This window comes from Mus pahari, chromosome 5 (assembly GCF_900095145.1).
Source record: "Mus pahari chromosome 5, PAHARI_EIJ_v1.1, whole genome shotgun sequence".
In the NCBI taxonomy this organism is placed as follows: Eukaryota; Metazoa; Chordata; class Mammalia; order Rodentia; family Muridae; genus Mus; species Mus pahari.
The window spans coordinates 47,924,304-47,944,420 of NC_034594.1; positions in this window are offsets into that span (position 1 = coordinate 47,924,304).

The window sequence follows — 20,117 nt, forward strand, 5'->3', positions numbered from 1 at the left end:
AATCTTCTACCACCATCATGAGATATGATTTTAAATCCACATCTTGCTTTTCGGGTGTGTTGAGGTATCCAGGACTCGCTGTGGTGGGCATACTAGGTTCTGATGGTGCCCTGTGTTCTCAGTTTCTGTTAGTTGCCTTTTGCCATCTGGAAATCTCTGGTGTTAATTTTCAAGCTGTTTCTGGCTGGAGTTTGATCCTCCTGTGATTCTGTTANCCCCTGCCAGCACTCCTGGGAATCCAACTCTCCCCTGTGTCCTCTTGGTCAGAGCACTCTCTGCAGGCAAGCTCTCCTCTTGCAATGCAGGTGTCCAGAAGTCTGGAGCTCTGATCCTCCTTCTGAGTCCTGGGGTCAGAGCCCTCCCTGTAGGCTGACTCTCCCTGCGTGATACAGAGGGCCCATGATCTCAAGGACCTGTGGTATGGAGAGTCCTCCCAAGCACCCAGCTGTCTCTGCTGGGGTTCAGAAGAGAGATAGCAGGGGTGGCCGTGACCAGACCGGAATCCCACCTCTGGGTGGGCAGTGTTCCTTTGTCTCTGTTCCTGCTGGCACAAGCCCCTGCTGGATTCTCTGGAGTTGATTGTTTTCCACTCACTGTGATCCCAAGGACCTGTGGTGTGGAGAGTTCTCTGGAGCGCTCAGCTGCCACCACTGGGGTTCAGAAGAGAGATGGCAGGAGTGGCCCCGACCGGACCGGAACCGAATATAGATTTTTTTTAAAACACAACTTTTACGCACTTGGCTAGGATAGATCACACTAGTGCTAGATCATCAGTTCAACATTTAAAAGCACTTGTCACTCCTGCAGAACCAGATTGGGTTCCCAGAACCACCTGGCAGCTCACAACTATCTGAAATTCCAGCTCTGGAAGACCCAACACTCTCTTCTCGATTCTGACAGTACCAGCCATTCATGTGGCACACTTACATACACACAGCCACTCACACATAAAATATGTAGATGCTTAAAAGATGAGTACCACAGTGCCAGTGGTGATCTATGGGGCTTAGAATCTTGGGTGTCTCTTATTTTCTGTGTATATTTGATAATTTTGTCAAGTAAACACTTAAAAATTTATAGTCAATTTAGCCAAGACCAGCTTTCAAACTAAATAAATATCTACTTTTTTGACAGGACAAAAAATTACCCTTCAGGGCCGATTAAAGGGTGAGCATATTGAGGATTCCTAGTAATATGAAGCCTGAATAGATATCTTCTATAACCAGATAACTTCCAGTGGTGGGACTGCGACACCAACCCAGTCACAAAACCTTTAGGCTAAAATCTATCCCACCTACAAATATGCTGAGACAATGGATACACAGAACTTACATGACTGGCCAACAGATGACTGACACTGCCTGGATGACAAGGAACTAGAGCCTGGATAACCCCGATAACTAAGACAAATCAATATCAATGTTTTGGGCTACTCAGAGATCAGCGTGTAGCCCAATGGTCACCACAGAAGATTCCTCTGCCAGGTGATAGGAGCAGATGAAGAGACCTGCAGTCAAAGGACAGAGAGAGAGAGCCCAAACTGAAGACCTCCATTGGGTCCTTCCCCTGGAACTCAGCAAACCCAGGGAAGAGAGTGGGGAAGGATTGCAGGAGCCAGAGGGGCCCCTTACCAGGAGAAAATGGCCCACAGAATCACCTGAACAAGGCTTGTAAGTCTCAAAGAGACTAAAGTGGAAACCATGGAGCATGCATGGGTCCATACTAGATCCTCTGCATATATGTTAGAGTTGTCAGCCTGCTGTATTGTGGGTCTCTTGGCAGTGGGTGTAGGTGTCTCTGACTCTTTTGCCTGCTCTTGGGACCATTTTCCTCCTGTTGGGTTGCCTTGGCCAGCCTTCTTATGAGAGTTTATGGTTCATCTTACTGTATATTGTTATGCTCTGTTAAGTTATAGCCCTGGGATACTTGCTCTTTTCTGAAGGAAATGAAGGAGGAAGGGATCTGGGGAAAAGTAGAGGTGTGAAGGAGAACTGGAAAGAGTGGAGGGAGGATAAACTCAAGATGTATGAGAGAAGAATAGATAGGTGATAGATAAATAGATAGGGGTGGGTGGATGGATAGAGGGGGGGGGGGAGCCAAAGGCAGCAGACTCTAAGGGCCTCCATACTTGAGTATGGAAATCCTGGCTTATACATCTATTTTGTTTCCCAAATTTCTTTGTTTTATTTTTATTGTCTGAAAATTTTATAAATGCATATAAAATATTTTGATCACATCCATCTACCCCACATTTCCTCCCCCACAAATCTCTGTACCCCCAATACCACTCTTCCTTTATAATTTAATGTCATGACATGAAGGAGTTCCAACCTGGGAGTTCTAGAAAACAAGGTGTTGTGATCTATGTTCAGTTTCAATGAGTGGCACATCACAGCCTTGAATTCAATTCAACACAGTGCACTTGATATCCTATAAATGATCCCATCTATTTTAAACTACTCCTGGAACACACTGATAGTTGTATAATAAACTCACAAATAAAATGCCATAAGATAGATCAAGTCTGCTTATCCATTTTATCAATAGGCAGGCATTTTTGCTGCATAACTGATTAAAATTTTCCTGTTTAGCTTCTAGGAAACATCAGCTACATTTGTGGCCAGCTTCAGTGAATGTGGTGGGGAGGGGCAGGTTGCACTGAGAAATTTTTGCCACAAATTTTGTTTAGTGCCTTGCTATCAGTGTTCATTCATTAATCTGTCTTGATTTTAATGTAGGCAGCTTTGCTCAGTTTGTGTGTGTGTGTGTGTGTACATGTTTGAGTAAGTATATGTATGTATATATGTATGTATGTGTGTGAACACTTATATAAGCATGTCTGTGTGGTTCTACATTCTGTATCTCCGCAGGGGTGTGTGAACTCCACTCAGGCAGACAAAACGCAGAACAAAAGACTGCATTTACCTTAGACCACCATCTAGTGAGGAGATGCACAGCTGAGCAGATGGGAGAACGCAGCCTAAGGTGGGGACCTCAACCTGAGTGAGAAACAACTCAAATTGAGGTCCAAGCTGGGGTTCTTTAACTCCCTGGTGTCCAATCACTGGAAACTGTGGAGAGAAGAGTCGGGAATGGAGGGGGCCCATGGCCTTTCTGTGAGCCTGGGACTGGGGGTTCCCAAACACCTGGACATCCAGACACCACTGGAAGACGTGGGGAGTTGAGAATGGAGGGGGCACTTGGGCTAAGGATAGCGAGGGGAAGGGAGAACTTCAGGTTAATTCAGGGGGTATGTGTTCAAGAGCTCAGAGGGGCCTTCTACTGAAGATTTAGGCTATGCAGCTCTGTAGACAAGACTTCCTCCATGTTCCCCAAGGCAGTTCTTGATGAGACAGACCCTCCTGGCTCGTCCATACTGTTTATTCACTGTTTATCCTAGAAAATGGGTGTGTACCACTTCCTCAGGGTGGATCAGAGATTGAAACCTTTTGCAGGAAGGATTGTCCATGAAGGGACACTTATTGGTTAAAACCTAGGGCCCATCTAGATACCTCATTAGCATGTAGAACTCTGTGTTTCTGTACTACCTGACTACTGGTCATGGTTTTTATGTGGGCAACTGTGCCTATCTGTTCCAGACCAGGAATCTGGTTGGGTGTAGGGAAACTCATACCATCCTCAGGTTTGAGAATTTACTCAACCTTACCAGTTCCTGGCACAGTCCAGCGCCTCACATGTATGTGCATGCAGAGGTCTGATATCTTGCATATCTTTAAGAGCCATTTGTCTTGCTTTTTGAGACAGGATCTCTCATTGAACTGAAGCTAACCAAGTAGGCAAGGGTGGATGCCTGGAGAATATACTAGATGATTATCTGTCTCAGCCTCTCCAGCATGGAGTCCATGCTGTCATTCACACCATCCCATCTGGCATTCACGTGGATTCTAGGGGTCAAACTCAGGTCTTTTTGTTTATATAACAAGTACTTCTATACTGAATTAGCTTCCTGGACACTAGCTTGTGTGTGTGTGTGTGTGTGTGTGTGTGTGTGTGTGTGTGTCTTTTTAATAAACAGCACTAATTTTAATTCTTCCTCAAAAATACAATATTAAGAAATGTATTAATAAATGTAAGATTAATATTATGAATACAATTTGGATGGCAGGATGTTTTCAGATTTGACCCCAACACACAAGAAAGAATATATATATATATATATATATATATATATATATATATATATATACTCTTTTATATACAGACATACACACACACACACACACACACACACACACACACACGTGGCACCAGATAAAATTGAAAACTTCTGAATCATAATCTATAGAATAGAAGAAAAGATTTACAAACTGAAGTGACAGGACAGGTTAGCATTCAGAATGTACAACGAACTCATTAAACTCATCATCAATGCTGACCGTAACACTGTACTTTGTACAGAATGCACAAGAAGGGCCTAAGAGAGCATTCATTGGTAAATTAAATACATAAATGACTCATTGTAGCTTGAATAGTAGACAGCGCAGGACTTCAGGTACAAATCATTCCATAGTTATCAGCAAATCATAAATCTAGAAAACTGCTGAACCCAGGTTTTATTACAATGGCTTTCTGTCACTCTAATCGTGACCATTATATCCATAGCAAAGTGTACAAAGGGAATTTTATATTAACCTTAGTTGTGGAGGAAATCACTTTGAATGAGACTTTTCTGAATGGACTAAAACTTCAGAATGTAGTGGTAGATAAGTTTTAGGGTCCATATTCTGCCAATGGACAGTTCAGCTCACTAAGGATAATATTGAAGAGCTGTAGGACTGAGAAAGGCGTGGTTTTCTGAAACCAGGAGAGAACAACTCAAAGGAAAATGTGTTTAACATGAGTTGAAGCTAAGGACCAAAATAGGCATGTGGTCTATGGGTCTATGGAAGACCATCTCTCAACATGCTGGACAGAATGGATGGACAGTGAACCGAGCAGAAAGAATAAGAATCATTCATCCCACTACAGAGATGGTGAGAAGAGTCATGACAATTTCTACAATGTTGAATAGAGCAGATTGGAAGTGTGTTTGTGGCATATGCAAATGAGCAGTGACTGCATGAGAACTATATGTGTAGACTTCCAAGAAAACTTTTCTATATGGCTCTTAGATCAAATTGTTTTTTTATAATGACAGTGAAAGAATCTAGGAATAGGTCAAAAATGATGAACAAGAAGCCAAGTGAATTAATCTTTAAAAACGTTTTACCCTGGAAATGGATTATGAAAGACGTCCTTCTATGAACTGCCTAACACTTTGCATTTCTATAAAACCCCATTTCCCATTACTGTCATATGAACATTTTAAGGCTAATTTCCCAATTATAGTTCCACTAATATGGAACTTGTGATGCTTTCCATTAGCAAAATTCATTTTTCTAAAACACATGAATCCATTTTAATTTTAATTTATATGAAATAATGCATTTTATGTCCTCATAATCATTAGACTTTCATCTTCTTTGTCAACCCATTAAATATCACTTAATTTTAATTACTCTTTAAAGTAGCTTGTTTCATTGCTGCAGATGTCTTTTTTTTTTTTAAAGTATGTTGCCACAGACACAATGAGTACATGTACATTTACAACTAAACCCTACCATCAGAATTACTTTTGATAATTTAGTGTTTGTGTAGTCTGTATCACAGAGCTAAAGAATTAGAACTGAATTTACAGGAGTTCTTGCTGCTGGAATTTACCAATAAGAGACTTGCATAAGGGTTTGAAAAAAATGTGTCTAAGAAGTTTAAGAAAAAAATGTGAACTTACCTTCTCTAATTAACATTAAAAGAGAAGTTGAGGTTACCACCAGGGGATATTGCAGATGTCTCTGAATTTTTTTTCTTAGAAATTATTCTCTTTGGTCCTGGATGTAATTTGGAGTATTTACCACGCTAAATGATCTATGGGGGAAATGTCTTTTTATTTTAAAAAAATTCAAATTGTTTTCATTTTTCTGATCTTAATTGAACACATTAGAAAATGCTTAAATGTTGAATAAACATTATATAATGTGATATAACCTACTGGCTGTGTGATAGGATGCAAGGTAAACAATACAAGAGAGGTTTTAGATGTAGATAATTAGTAGAGAATTCTTTAGCAAAGCATTCAAAAATGATAACATGGGAAGGATAGACCTCCCAACCTTCTTATGGAATAAGACATGAATCACAGAAACAAAGGCTTATAGAAATTGTTGGCATCCCAGAGCTAAGCCTTCCATCCTTATCAAGTCCTATTTCCAGAGTTGATCCTTGACTGAAGCCTGGGAATGGGTTTTAGAAATCTCATCTCTCCTTGATAAGAACCGTTCATCATGTTTTAATATTAATACAGTCATATGGTTTATGCTAAATTCTAGCTGGAAGATAGGAATATCATTATATCGTAGGTACAGGGTACTTATATTATCATCCTTCAGTTAAATTCTGGGCATTGAGTTTCTACACTGTTTCTCTGTTAGATAAGTTATTAGTTTTCTGTTCCTATGACATTCTGCCCAAGACTGTTAACTTCATTGGAGAAAACATTTATTTGGGCTCATAGTTTCAGAAATTTTAGTCCATACTGGGTTGCTTATCACTCTAAGGCATTTGTCAAAGCTGTACACTGTATCCAGAGTATCTGGGAGAAATAGTTGCTCAATTCACAACAGAAAGACACAACAGCAAAATGGGAGAACAATGGCTAAGAAACGAATATCATTCCCCAACTCTTGTATCTTCTCATTCATTTTGGCCTGTTAGTTATACTTAACTATCACTAGGTATGGTTCAGTGTCTGCCCTGTGTTGCTCATTCCTTTTGTTTGTTTGGGGTTTTGTTGTTGTTGTTGTTGTTGTTTTGCTTTTGTTTTTCGAGACAGGGTTTCTCTGTATAGCTCTGGCTGTCCTGGAACTCACTTTGTAGACCAGGCTGGTCTGGAACTCAGAAATCTGCCTGCCTCTGCCTCTGCCTCTGCCTCTGCCTCCTGAGTACTGGGATTAAAAGCATGTACCACCACGCCCAGTGTTTTGTTTTCTTAATAAGAGAGGATATTACGGTTTTTCAAAGGTCTGTTTCACTGATTTTGTCTGTCACATTATCTTCTCTATCTCTGTCTCTGTTTCCCCCTTCCTTCCCTCCTTCCCTCCCCCCTTTCTCTCTATGCATGATGCACATATATGCATGAGTTTGATAACCTTTATATGTGGAGGCTATAGAAAGATGTTGAGAATTATGCTGTATCACTCTTCCTCATTTCTTTTAGTCAAGTTATTTTGGTGCACATGGAGCTGGGTTGGCAGCCAGGAAGCCCCACAATCCTCCTGTTTCCACTCCTGGAAGTGGGATCTGGGATCTAAACTCAGGCACCGTACATGAACAGCAAATATTCCAATCTACTGACCCATCTCTCTCCATCCATCTGTCCAGCACTTGCTGCTCATGTCTATGCTGCCCCATTATGTTGCTCCTGAGATTCTGTTGACCACATTTCTGCTTTGTCAGCTGGTTCCTCATCAGTCTCTGCCAGAAGCAGAATCTTAGTAGAAACAAACAAAGTGTAAGAATAAAAAGAGCTAGTGTGCATCCTGGTTTCTTCTTTTCTTTCTCAATACCACCTTAACCCCTCTACCTCACCCTGGAAATGTCAGTCCATTCATATATATATATATATATATATATATATATATATATATATATNTATATATATATATATATATATATATATATATATATATATATTCAAATTACAATGAGGAATTAATTATACCATGGGTGTCAGAATTGGTATTTCAAAAAAGACAAAATATGACATTGCTTTTAAAAATAACAATTAATTTTATTTATTTGACAACTTCATACATGTATACAACCTATCTTAATCATATCCTGGCACAAATTTGCCTCCATAAAATCTGGGGTATAAAAAAAGAAAAAAGAAATAATAATAAATAATAATAATAATAATAATAATAATAATAAAATGTGACATTTCTAAATAGAACACTTCTTCATAGTTGGCAGGAATGTAAATATATACAGTCATTATAGAAAACACTATGGATGCTCCTAAAATTTAAAATTAAAAACAAAGAAGCAGTCTCCTTTCCTATTCCCCCTTGGTTAGATAATCAGAGCCAGTGGTACCACAATCCTTTATGTTCTCTGAAACATTACTCACAAGTACAAGCTATAGAGACAACCTAAGTGTCCATTATAGGAAAACGCGGAAAGAAGATATGGTACCATATTGAATATGCCTCATTTTTTCTTTATTCTGCTGTTTAATCTGTAAATCCTGCCACTTGTGCAACCATGAATGAAGCAGGACAGCATCATGCTATGTGAATCATGCCAGGCATGAAAAACAATAAGAAAAAAAGCAGGTGAAATTCTATGTAGTGAGGGTTAGTAGAAATATTGAGAGAGATGGAATGGAAAGTAGGAGTGATTAGATAATTTACTTTTTAAAATTATTAAAATTTTATTTAAAAAGGAATGGAATCCTGTGTGCTTTAAATAATTGAATTATAAATATAACAGTAAAAATGTTGTATTCTAAAAATAAATAAAAATCTCTTTAAAAAGACAAATACTACATGACGTTTTTTTCTGGAATACAAATATAGAAGTCATAGAACCAAGGAGTATAATAATGGCTACCAGGATTCAAGGCAGGCGCAATGCAGAGCACAGGTCAAAAGAACCTCGCATAGCATGAACTTCTGCATATCTAATGGACACTAATGTGAGTATTATTCATGTCTTAGTTACTTTTCTATTGCTATGACTAAAGCAAAGGAAAGAAAGCATTTAACTGGGCTTATGGTTTCTGAGAGTAAGAGTCCACACAAAGGTGTAGTGGCAGGAATAGCTGAAGGCTCACATGCTGATCCACAAGTGGGAGGCAGAGAAAGAGTGAACTGGGAATGGTGTGGGCTCTTGAAACTCCAAGTGTTCCCCAGTGACACACCTCCACCAACAAGGTCATACCTCCTATTCTTCCAAGCAGTTCTACCAATTTGAGAGCAAGTAGTCAATTATATGAGCCTATGGGGGGAGGGCGAGGGGCATTCTCTTCTAAACTACCACATTTCCCTGGCACCCTAGGCTCCAACACATATTATAATACAAAACGTATTTAGTCAACTTCAAAAGAACCCATACTCTTTCCCAGTTTCAACATTGCTTAAAATTTCAAAGTTCAAAATGCTTTCTGAGACTCAGGGCAATCTATTAATGGTAACCCCTTATAAAGTACAGGTTGCCCTGGTGGTAAGAGTATAGGACAGTTGGCTCCACCCCCTGTCAGCCGCAACACTAGCTGGCTCCACCCCCTGTCAGCTGCAGCACTCAAGTGAGCTGGTCCTACTCCCTCCACATGCAGTCCTGGAGAGCTGGCCCTGGTGACATAAATGCAGGAGAGCTGGGCTCCAGGTCAATGGTGAGGGTGTTACCATAAACGAGCTGGTCTTGCAAAAACTCAGAGCTCCCAGGGACTAAACCACCAACCAAAGAGTACACATGGAGGGACCCCATGGCTCCAGCCGCAGATATAGCAGAGGATGGAGGATGGCCTCGTTTGGCATCAGTGTGAGGGGAGGCCCTTGGTCCTGAGAAGGCTTAAAGCCCCAACATTGAGCTGTGAGGTGGAAGTAGGTGGGAGGGTAGGTGTGCACTCTCATAGAGGCAGGGGGAGGGGGTTGAGATAAGGGGCTTGTAGAGGGGAAACCGTGAAGGGGGGGAACAACTGAAATGTAAACAAATAAAATAACCAATTTTTAAAACAATAAAGGAAGACAGAGGTGATCACAGAGAGAAAACTATGTGGTAACTATTAAAAGTTATAGCTATGCTAGTTAGTGGATGTACATCAAGTCATCTGCATACTTTGAAAATAGATTTTAAGTATCAAGTGTGATTCAATTTTTTTTTTTCAAAAAAGTTGGGGAAATGAGTGTAACATTTCATCTAAGCATTAGACTTCCCAGCTGATGGCAGCAGTTAATACTGAAAATGGAAAGAGACAGATGAACAGGTACTCTAAAATGAGTGAAAGGACACCAGCTAAAGAAATGGAAGGTAAGTTCCCTAATCAAATGTACACACAGAGAAATGTATTACAATTTAACATATGTATTGTAATAGTCATTTGGACATTTGTTGGAAAAATACTAATATAGTTTCCTAAAGAAGTAGAATCTAAACTGAGTTTCTTTCTTAACTTAGAAATCAACTGTTACTTCCTGAGAAATTTATGTTGAAGTACTTTAAAATCTACCATACAAACTTCTCCTTATATAAAAGAGGCCATGCTTACACTTCTGGGTCATACAAGATGAAAATTTCAGAAATTTAACAAAGGTGAAAACACTGTTTTTCCATAAACTAGCATATTGAAAACACCCATTAAAGATTTTTTTCAGCATTCTAATAATAAGAGGTTTTTAAAAGAAAACACAATTTGAACTTTTGCATTTCCAGAGAATGTGGGCCCACTATTCTAATAAACACTCATACAGTGAGTGGCTAGCAGGTCAGCATGATTCAACCATTAGCTTTGAGTAGTCCTGGTACTTAGGACAAGAAGTGGTTGAGTGTCAACACTATTGCTAAGGTAAGACAACGATTTTCATGTTTTCTCTTATGAAGCAGTGCCAATTAAAAGGGTCAGACTGGCCTTGCAGTATGCCCTCACAGTCTCCAGCACCAATTCAGGAAATTGAGTTTCTGAAAATAGACCGATAACAGAACAGTGACCATGTTCACGCAGATAATGGTGTCTGTAATGACTCTCCATGTCATGACTGACGGATATTATAAATTACCCCCTACACTAAGTGGCTGAAAAGAACTTTCTCTATGATGACATAAAATTACCAAAATAATGTAGATATGTTACTAAAACGGTAAAATTTGCTGAAAATAAAGTATATTAACATGGATCTTTATAATTATTCATGTTGTGTGTGTGTGTGTGTGTGTGTGTGTGTTGAGGAATGATCTCGCCCATATTTGCATCTCTGTCTTACTTTCTCAAACAGGATTTCCCACTGAACTGGACCTAACTGGTATGGCCAGGTTGGCTGACCAGCATGCATTTGGGGCCTACAAGCTTCTCCTCCACAGTGTTTGCATTTAAGCCTGTGTGGTTACATCCAGATTTTACATGGCTGTTGGGAATCGGAACTCAGGTACTCACACTTGTACCACAAGCCATTTACCCAGCAGGCCATCTTCACAGCTCCAGCATGGAGAGATTTAAGGTAAGGGGTTGAACATAACATATACAATGTAATTTAAATATTAAAATAATTAGCATCTGGAGGGAGGTCAAAGTCACTAGTCTTTACTTTAATTGGAGCAATTACTGTCATCATTTTTTCCTCTTTTGAAGAGAAAGATAGGGGGAGGGCTAAGTACTGTTAGCAAATATTTATTCAATATTCATAGGCAATAAAGCACTGTAGAAAGATCAGTTATGTAGGAAAGAACATGTCATTATAGATTATAGATTTTAAACACCAATTACATAACCAAATGACTTTTAGTGAAATTCAGTGTAAATATGTATGGGGAATTCCAGAACTGAAATAACTTTTTACAAGTCATTAAATCTCTCTGAACCTCAATTTTTCCTGTCTGTAAAATGGGTAAAATACCTTTATAAACAGTATGTTTCCATTCATGTTAATGAATAGAAGGGAACAAAATGATAATAAATGAGTAATGATTATTGATGGTTAGTTTTGTCAACCTGCTGGGGACTGGAAACNATGGTTAGTTTTGTCAACCTGCTGGGGACTGGAAACACCTCCGACACAGGCCTTCAGATAAACTGAGAGGGATTTTTTTTTTTTTTTTTTTTTTTAGATTAGGTTGGCCTATAGTTATGTCTGTGAGGGATTATCTTAATTATATTAATTGAGGGACAAGACCCACCCTTATAGAAGGTGGTACTATTCTCTGGGCTTGGATTCTACACTATATAAAGCAAGCAGAGGTCAGGCATCCAGTGATTTGTGCTTCCTGACGATGGATGAAATGTGATTACGTAGCCTCAAGTTCCTGCTGCCATGTCTTATCTGCCATGATGGATTATGATGTCAAACTGTGACTCCAAGCAAACTCTTCCTGAAGTTACCTTTGTCACAGTATTTTACTACAGCACTAGGAAAAGTCAGTCAGCAATTAATAATTAATGGAACCCTTTCCTTTCTAATGGCCATGCTACATTTGAGCATTTCATGTTCCTTTGTATCTTCCTGGAAATTTACTGGGAAGTTTAGGTTGACAAAGAATACATTAAAGTACTTCAAATACTTAGAAAATGACAAATCATTTCAGTGTTTCTGTGAAGGTAGTGCATTTTAACGACTATGTTTCTGACAGCAAGCAGATGGTGCTATATATTTAAAATAACTGCCACCTCCCAGGAAGTATGAGTTAGATACACACAGAATTTTTTAAGTGACCAAAGTAAAAGACAGTGAAAAAAAATAATTAATTATTTTTAAGAAAGTTGTTGCTAAGTGTACTTTGATCAGTTACCCATGTCCAGATACTACTGTTAAAATAAGTCTGCAGTCAGAAGTATAATGCAACAATTTTAAACAAAGTGCACATGTTTTAATTCTATTTGGGGGTGTTAAAAAGTTATTTTGCCAAAGTAGTTCAAACTCATCTCTCTATCATTTTGATGGATGTATGTATGAGATACAAACACATGTGTTGTTTCCATTCCCAGAAATAGTTCAGGGAAAGAGCTTCCCTTTTCATTTAGGACCTTGCCCTCTGTTTCTGAGACTTTCTTTTTGTTCATCTGTTCTTATTGTTAGGCATCACACCAGTGACCAAAACTCCATTACTCCTCTGTATTGGCTAATTTTGTGTCAACTTGACACAGCTGGAGTTATCACAGAGAAAGGAGCTTCAGTTGGGGAAATGCCTCCATGAGATCCAGCTGCAGGGCATTTTCTCAACTAGTGACAAAGGGGGAGGGCCCCTTGTGGGTGGGACCATCTCTGGGCTGGTAGTCTTGGGTTCTATAAGACAGAAGGCTGAGCAAGCCAGTGGAAGCAAGCCAGTAAGGAACATCCCTCCATGGCTTCTGCACCAGTTCCTGCTTTCTGACCTGCTTGAGTTCCAGTCCTGAATCCTTTGGTGATCAATAGCAGTATGGAAATGTAAACCTAATAAACCCTTTCCTCCCCAACTTGCTTCTTGGTCATGATGTTTGTGCAGGAATAGAAACCCTGACTAAGACATCCTCCTACAGGAGGGAAAGCTGTGCAGAGCTAACAGAAACTCTAATGACACACTGCTGTGCATTTTTATGTTTATGGAGACGTACACTTAAGATTTAACCCCAATCATTTCTTTATCCTCACCTTCAGAAGTATTTCAGAACATTTAATCCAATTGTGATTCCTCACGAAGCTGCTGTCGTGGACGGGAGATTAAGGCAGCTGCATTCTTACATAGAAATTTATTTTTTAATAATTAATAATCAAAACTTCCTGGTCATAAAATAACACATTGGTCTTAAATCTCTGTGAAACTAATATGGAAAAATGCAAAAGGAAGGACAATGAAAACCAAACAAAACCAAAAAATGAAGAAAACAGACACACAAATATAATCTCAAAGATAAAAAATTTATATGCAGGACAACTTTTGTAAGCCCCAGGTTATGCAGTTTCCACAACCACTATGTGTCTGGAATCAACCCTTCAATATTTTTAACATCTCCAACTTTAAGGCTTTGAAGCAATAGCAATATGTGATAGAATTTTAGACATGCTGTAGAAAGCATGATTGTGGATAGATAAGTTAATCTATGATTCTAGGCTAATATTTCACAGCCTTCATATTATGGAATGCAGAGAAAATGAATACTTTACATAGTATTCTTTGGTAAATGATGAAGGGCAGGCACAGTCAGAGGTCAAAGGTAAAAATGTACAACTGTTATAACACTTTAAAGAGATCAGAACAGCCAATTATAGACTGATTTATTCATAATAGTGAATTGTCACACTATAGTAATTAAAATGAGTGAATTAGGTATAAATGTGTCTAGACATCTATGCATATGTTTCAAAATAGTGTTATCCTGTAAAATATGCATATGATAATAATTTTTATAGTATTGAAAAAGTCACACAAGGTAATATAGCATTCTATTTATGGAAACATCCATATTAGAAAACAAAATATTTAAACCACAGCATGTCATGTCTAGCTGCTCTGAGGGCTTATGCTATCATATTTTAGGATGTCTATAATCATTCTTGGTGTTTAAAGTAGGAAACTTACAGCTGACATTTGCAACATGTCACAGGTCAGCTGGAACACTGAGAGCTGTTGCATGCTGACACTGTGCACCCATGACAACTTCTCCAATCTCCTTATTCCCATAAGCCAGTGCTGATGCATGCTGACACTGTGCACCCATAACAACTTCTCCAATCTCCTTATTCCTATAAGCCAGTAATGTGACAAATACAATTATTAAGTATGCGTCTACATTATTAAGTGTGTGTCTCCCTACAACATCACACACTCACCATTTTACAGATGAGGGGACACGAAGAACTGGACAATCTATCCAACTGCCATTGATAATTAGATGACGGAAGAAAGCAGGAGACCAAGTCTCCCAAATCTGGAAACACTTCACAAACCTTTCAAATGAATTTTCTAGCTCTTAAGTAATTCATGTGTAAATGAATATTAATCACACTCAACTATACAAGTAACAATAGTACAAAATCAGAAATGAATTCAAAGTTCTCTTATGGCTAAACATTGTTATATCTCAGAAGTCTAGAAATACTTGAGTTTTGATTATCTGGTGTAACCAACCAGAGTTGTTAGAAGAGATTCAGCTAATTCCTCAAAACCATGCTTCAGATCCTAAGCACTAACACAGGACAGTAACTGATTCTGTACCCTGGGATTTTTGTTAGCACTAAAATTTGATCCTTTCTGGTTATACCATGAAAATAAGGCAATGTGAAGAAAAAGGACCTTTTAGAATGTTAAGCAGCAGGGTGCCTTCCAGTTTCCATTCTCTTGATGCAGTAAAGATGAGCTATTTACTCAGAGTTTATAATTCTGGGCTGAAACTTTTATGTATTTCTCAAAATATCATTTTTTTCAATGATCAAAAACATCAGTTCACCAGAAAATATAAGTCCCAAGATGGATATTTGTTCATTTTTATTGATGAACAAGTCTTAGGTCATTAGTCATCTTAAATGATATATAAGGATGTTTCCTTATCATGCTATCATGCTAATATTTCAGAAATTTGCTTCCTTAACATAATCATGAAAGCCAGTCTCAACACCAGCATGCTGTCAAGCTTGTTGAACAACTGTGAAATGACATGTGCTTTATAGAGTAGGACAGTTACATATCAGGGGTAAGTTATCAACTAAGCATCAGAATAGAGTGACATGGGAGGTAATAAAGTAAATATGAACAAGCATGTTGATGAAAAGTGAACTCATTATAAAGAACTTACAAAACATCTAGAACCGGCTAGTTCCTGACTTCTTGATTAAGGAGACTTCCTAATTCACACCTAGTATATCCTACTGATGACCCAAGTCAGTCATCAGTAGGTGGAATTAGATGTACCAAAGAGCTACCAGAATATTTCATTTAATTAACTATTTCTTTTTTCCTTGTTATTAGATATTTTCTTCATTTACATTTCAAATGCTATCCCCAAAGCCCCCTATACCCTCCCCCCACCTTGCTCCCCAACCCACCTACTCCCACTTTCTGGCCCCGGCTTTCCCTGTACTGGGGCATACGATCTTTGCAATACCAAGGGTCTCTCCTCCCACTGATGGCCGGCTAGGCCATCCTCTGCTACATATGCAACTAGAGACACAGCTCTTGGGGGTACTGGTTAGTTCATATTGTTGTTCCTCCTATAGGGTTGCAGACCCCTTTAGCTCCTTGGGTACTTTCTCTAGCTCCTTCATTAGGGGCCCTGTGTTCCATCCAATAGATGACTGTGAGCATCCACTTCTGTATTTGCCAGGCATTGGCATAGCCTCACAAGAGAGAGCTATGTCAGGGTCCTGTCAGCAAAATCTTTCTGGCATATGCAATAGTGTCTGGGTTTGGTAGTTGTATATGGGATGGATCCCCGGGCGGGGCAGTCTCTGGATGGTTGTTCCTTCAGGCTTTGCTCCTAACTTTGTCTCTGTAACTCCTTCCAAGGGTATTTTGTTCCCCATTCTAAGAAGGAGCAAAGCATCTACACTTTGGTCTTCCTTCTTCTTGAGTTTCATGTGTTTTGCAAACTGTATATTGGATATTCTAAGTTTCTGGGCTAATATCCAATTATCAGTGAGTGCATATCATGTTTGTTCTTTTGTGATTGGGTTACCTCACTCAGGATGATATCCTCCAGATGCATCCATTTGCCTAAGAATTTCATGAATTCATTGTTTTTAATTGCTGAGTAGTACTCCATTGTGTAAATGCACCACATTTTTTGTATCCATTCCTTTGTTGAGGGACATCTGGGTTTTTCCCAGCTTCTGGTTATTATAAGTAAGGCTGCTATGAACAGAGTGGAGCATGTGAGTACTATGTATTTCAGAGACCTTTTCTAAGTCAGAAATAGTCTGTTCCACCCTGGAGCTTTTACTAACCCTTGTATGTTTTCTTCATTTAATGAAGATGGTTGCATAAACAATATGCACTATTGCTTTATGTGGTTTTGCAACTTAACAAAATTACAGTAAAGTTCCCATTTTTATAACTAAAAGCATTCCTTCTGGAACTAATGATTAGATTAATAACAGATGTTTTTCTTGCTAACCCATTCACTTTTCTTACTGCAGTATAATGTTTTACCTTGTGAATAAATCACTCTATAACTGCTACCACTCACAGACAGTTATGATATTTGCACCATTTCATTCTTCTAAACAGTAATTTAGTGAACGTTCTTGCACGCATGAGTGAGTTAGGTGAAGGCAGAAAGTACATCGAAAACTTCTAGGATTAAAATACATAAATATCCTTACACATAAGATATGATAAAATATTGGTATTAATTATATGAGCATCTTCCTATAGTAGGTTTCATAATATTGTTCTCCGAGGTGTATTTATATAACAGCAAGAGCCCAGAATGTGTGTGTGTGTGTGTGTGTGTGTGTGTGTGTGTGTGTGTGTAACAGTATAATGACTGAGCAAGCTGTATATAGAAAGATATATGTACATGTATACATGTGTATATGTGCATATGTATGTGCATATATGTATAGGCATGTGATAACAATGAAGTAAGAAACCATAAGTTTGAAAGAGAACAGGCAAGATATATGGGAGGGATTTGAGGGAGGAGCGGGAACAAAGACATATAGTTATAATATCCAAAAGGTTTTTTAAATTTTAAAAAGCTGTAAAATATGACTATATATGAAGGGCACAGAATGGACACCTTTTATACCCCTATTCAAAATGTGTTATCTTCATCTCTTACCTAACACTGCTGGAAGAACAGATGTCTTTCTTTAGTTAAGGCGAACTTAAAGCAACAGGTGTGGCTTGACCACATCCTATGAGAAGCCCAAACAGTGGATATCAGAGCCTTGTGCTGCCAGGACACACCAAGTGCATACACTAGACTGCTGTGTATGTAGCAATCTTGTCTTTCCATGAATTATTTTACATATCTTACTTTTAAGATGAAGTGAGAAATGGTAAACACAGAAACTCATTCTAGTGTAAAGTAATATAGGAACCAACATTTTCTTCCAGTTATTTGGTGAATACCAGCGGCACGTGCCCCTCTTTCATGGACTTGTGTACTCCCTTGTGGAAAGCAGTATATACATAATACAGGGGCTTCCCTCAGTCAGTAGGGATAGACTCCAATGGATAAATACCCTTAGTTTCCCTGGGCAACCTGTCTTGATACATAATTCATATTCCAGGGATCGCTCTGATTTTCAAGCTTGATAAAATTATATCAAACTGTAAAGGAGATCCGATGAAGATAATATAACCAGAAAAAGCAAATTCAATAACAAAAGGAGACAGTTCTCCAAGGGGCTGGTAGCAAAGCTGTAAGCTGATCAGAGAGGCCTAGACTGGAATAAAGGGAACATCAATCAACTCAGGACAAGGTCAGTTTTGTGGATGCAAAGGTTAACTACATGATTTTATTGATATTCTAGAAGGTATGGTTTAAGTGGACTGGATGTGGAAGCTTAGAGGAGGAAGGACTGAGCTGACAGAGGAGAATGAGAGACATAGCAACAGCCTCATCGCTCCTCTATCTCTTTTCCCAAGTAACACCCGAGTCAAAGCAAACCTTTCTGCAATTTTAACTGCTTTAATCTGTGTTGTAAAGAAGGCATCAGTCCAGTGCAGTTGACTGAGGGCAGTCATATGCTCCCTGCTCTCCACAAGTGAGTGCATCAGTCCGTGAGGGAAGGCTATGCGTGACTGATAGTTACAAAATAATTTAAAGAGAATTTAGGGTTCTCTCTACGTTAGTGTACTCCAGAACGAGATTTCGTGTTTACCATTCCTCATTTGATTTTAAAACTTTTGATAATGTGAAATACGTACTGTAATTCTTGGAAATGTAAAATTACCACATATACAGCAGCCTAGTGGGTGACACTTGGCGTGGGAATCTGGTGAACCTGGCTGAACAAGAAGACTTTCTCGGAAACTGCAAGAATGGGGGCATCAATCAGGTTCCTTTGAGATCAAAGGCTGGAGATGCTGGAGTACTGCATATTACATTCGGTGCTCTCACGTGAAATGTATCCACACATTTGGTTCACAGAACATGTCTTGTAAATAGAATGATGCAGGCTAAACACAAAATTTTAATTCAGAGTGCATTAATGCCTCCACTCAGCTAATTTCCTTAATGTTAGATTAGAGTTTAAGTGAGATCATAAAATGGATGGCAACATAAATAAATATTATTTTAGTTTGGACAAACTAAACTTCCAGTATTTAGATGGTATTTAGATTGTGTGTGTGTGTGTGTGTGTGTGTGTGTGTGTGTGTGTGTGTGTATCACTAATCACTGATAATATGGGAGATTTCCAATGGAATGAATTACAAGAACTGAGGACCGGGCTTGGCAATGTCTCAGTGAAGTGATTGCCATGTGCACTCATTGCTTTTCTGTTGCTCTGATCAAACACTATGACCAAGGCAATGAACAGAAGGAAGATGTTATTTTATCTTATGATCCCAGAGGGATAAAGGTCCAGGTTACCAAAGTGTAGACATGTCAGCAAGTGACAAGTGTGGCAGCAGGATGAGAAAGCCGAGAGCTCACTCTTTTTCTTTTTTCCTTTTATTTTTAATAGCCCAAATGTTCCACCCTTGTCCTGGACCCCCTCACCGAGTGTCTTGCTCCATCCCCGCATGCCCCTTCTGCTCTGAGAGGGTGGTCCCACCTTGGATATCATCCCACCCTGGGTTTTTCCCAGATCCTGGTGCACCAAATCTCGGCAGGGTTAGGTGCATCCTCTCTCACTGAGGTCAGACAACACAGCCCTGTCGCAGAACAGATTCCACATCCAGGCAACAGCTTTAGGAACAGCCCCTGCTCCAGCTCCAGTTGTTGGGGAATCCACATGGAGACTGAGCAACACGTCTACTGCCTATGTGCCAGGGGCCTTGGTTCAGCCCATGCGTGCTCTTTGGTTGGTGGTTCAGTCTCTGAGAACTCCCAGGGGTCCAGTTTACTTGACTCTGTTGGTCTTCTTACGGAGTTCCTATCTCCTTCCGAGATTTCAGTCCTTCCACCAACTCTTCCATAAGAGCCCGAGATCTCCATCTCAGTCTAGTGTTTGGCCCATGGAATCTGCATCTATTTCAGTCAGCTTCTGGGTTGAGCTTCTCAGAGGGCAATTATACAAGGCTCCTGTCTCCAAACATCACAGAATATCATTAATAGGGTCAGGAACTGGTGCAGACCATGGGACTGGTCTCAAGTTGGTCTGGTTATTGGTTGGCCATTCCCTTCAAACTCTGCTCTATCTTTGTCTCTGCATTCATTTAAACAGGACATATTTTAGGTGGAAAGTTTTGTGGGTGGGGTG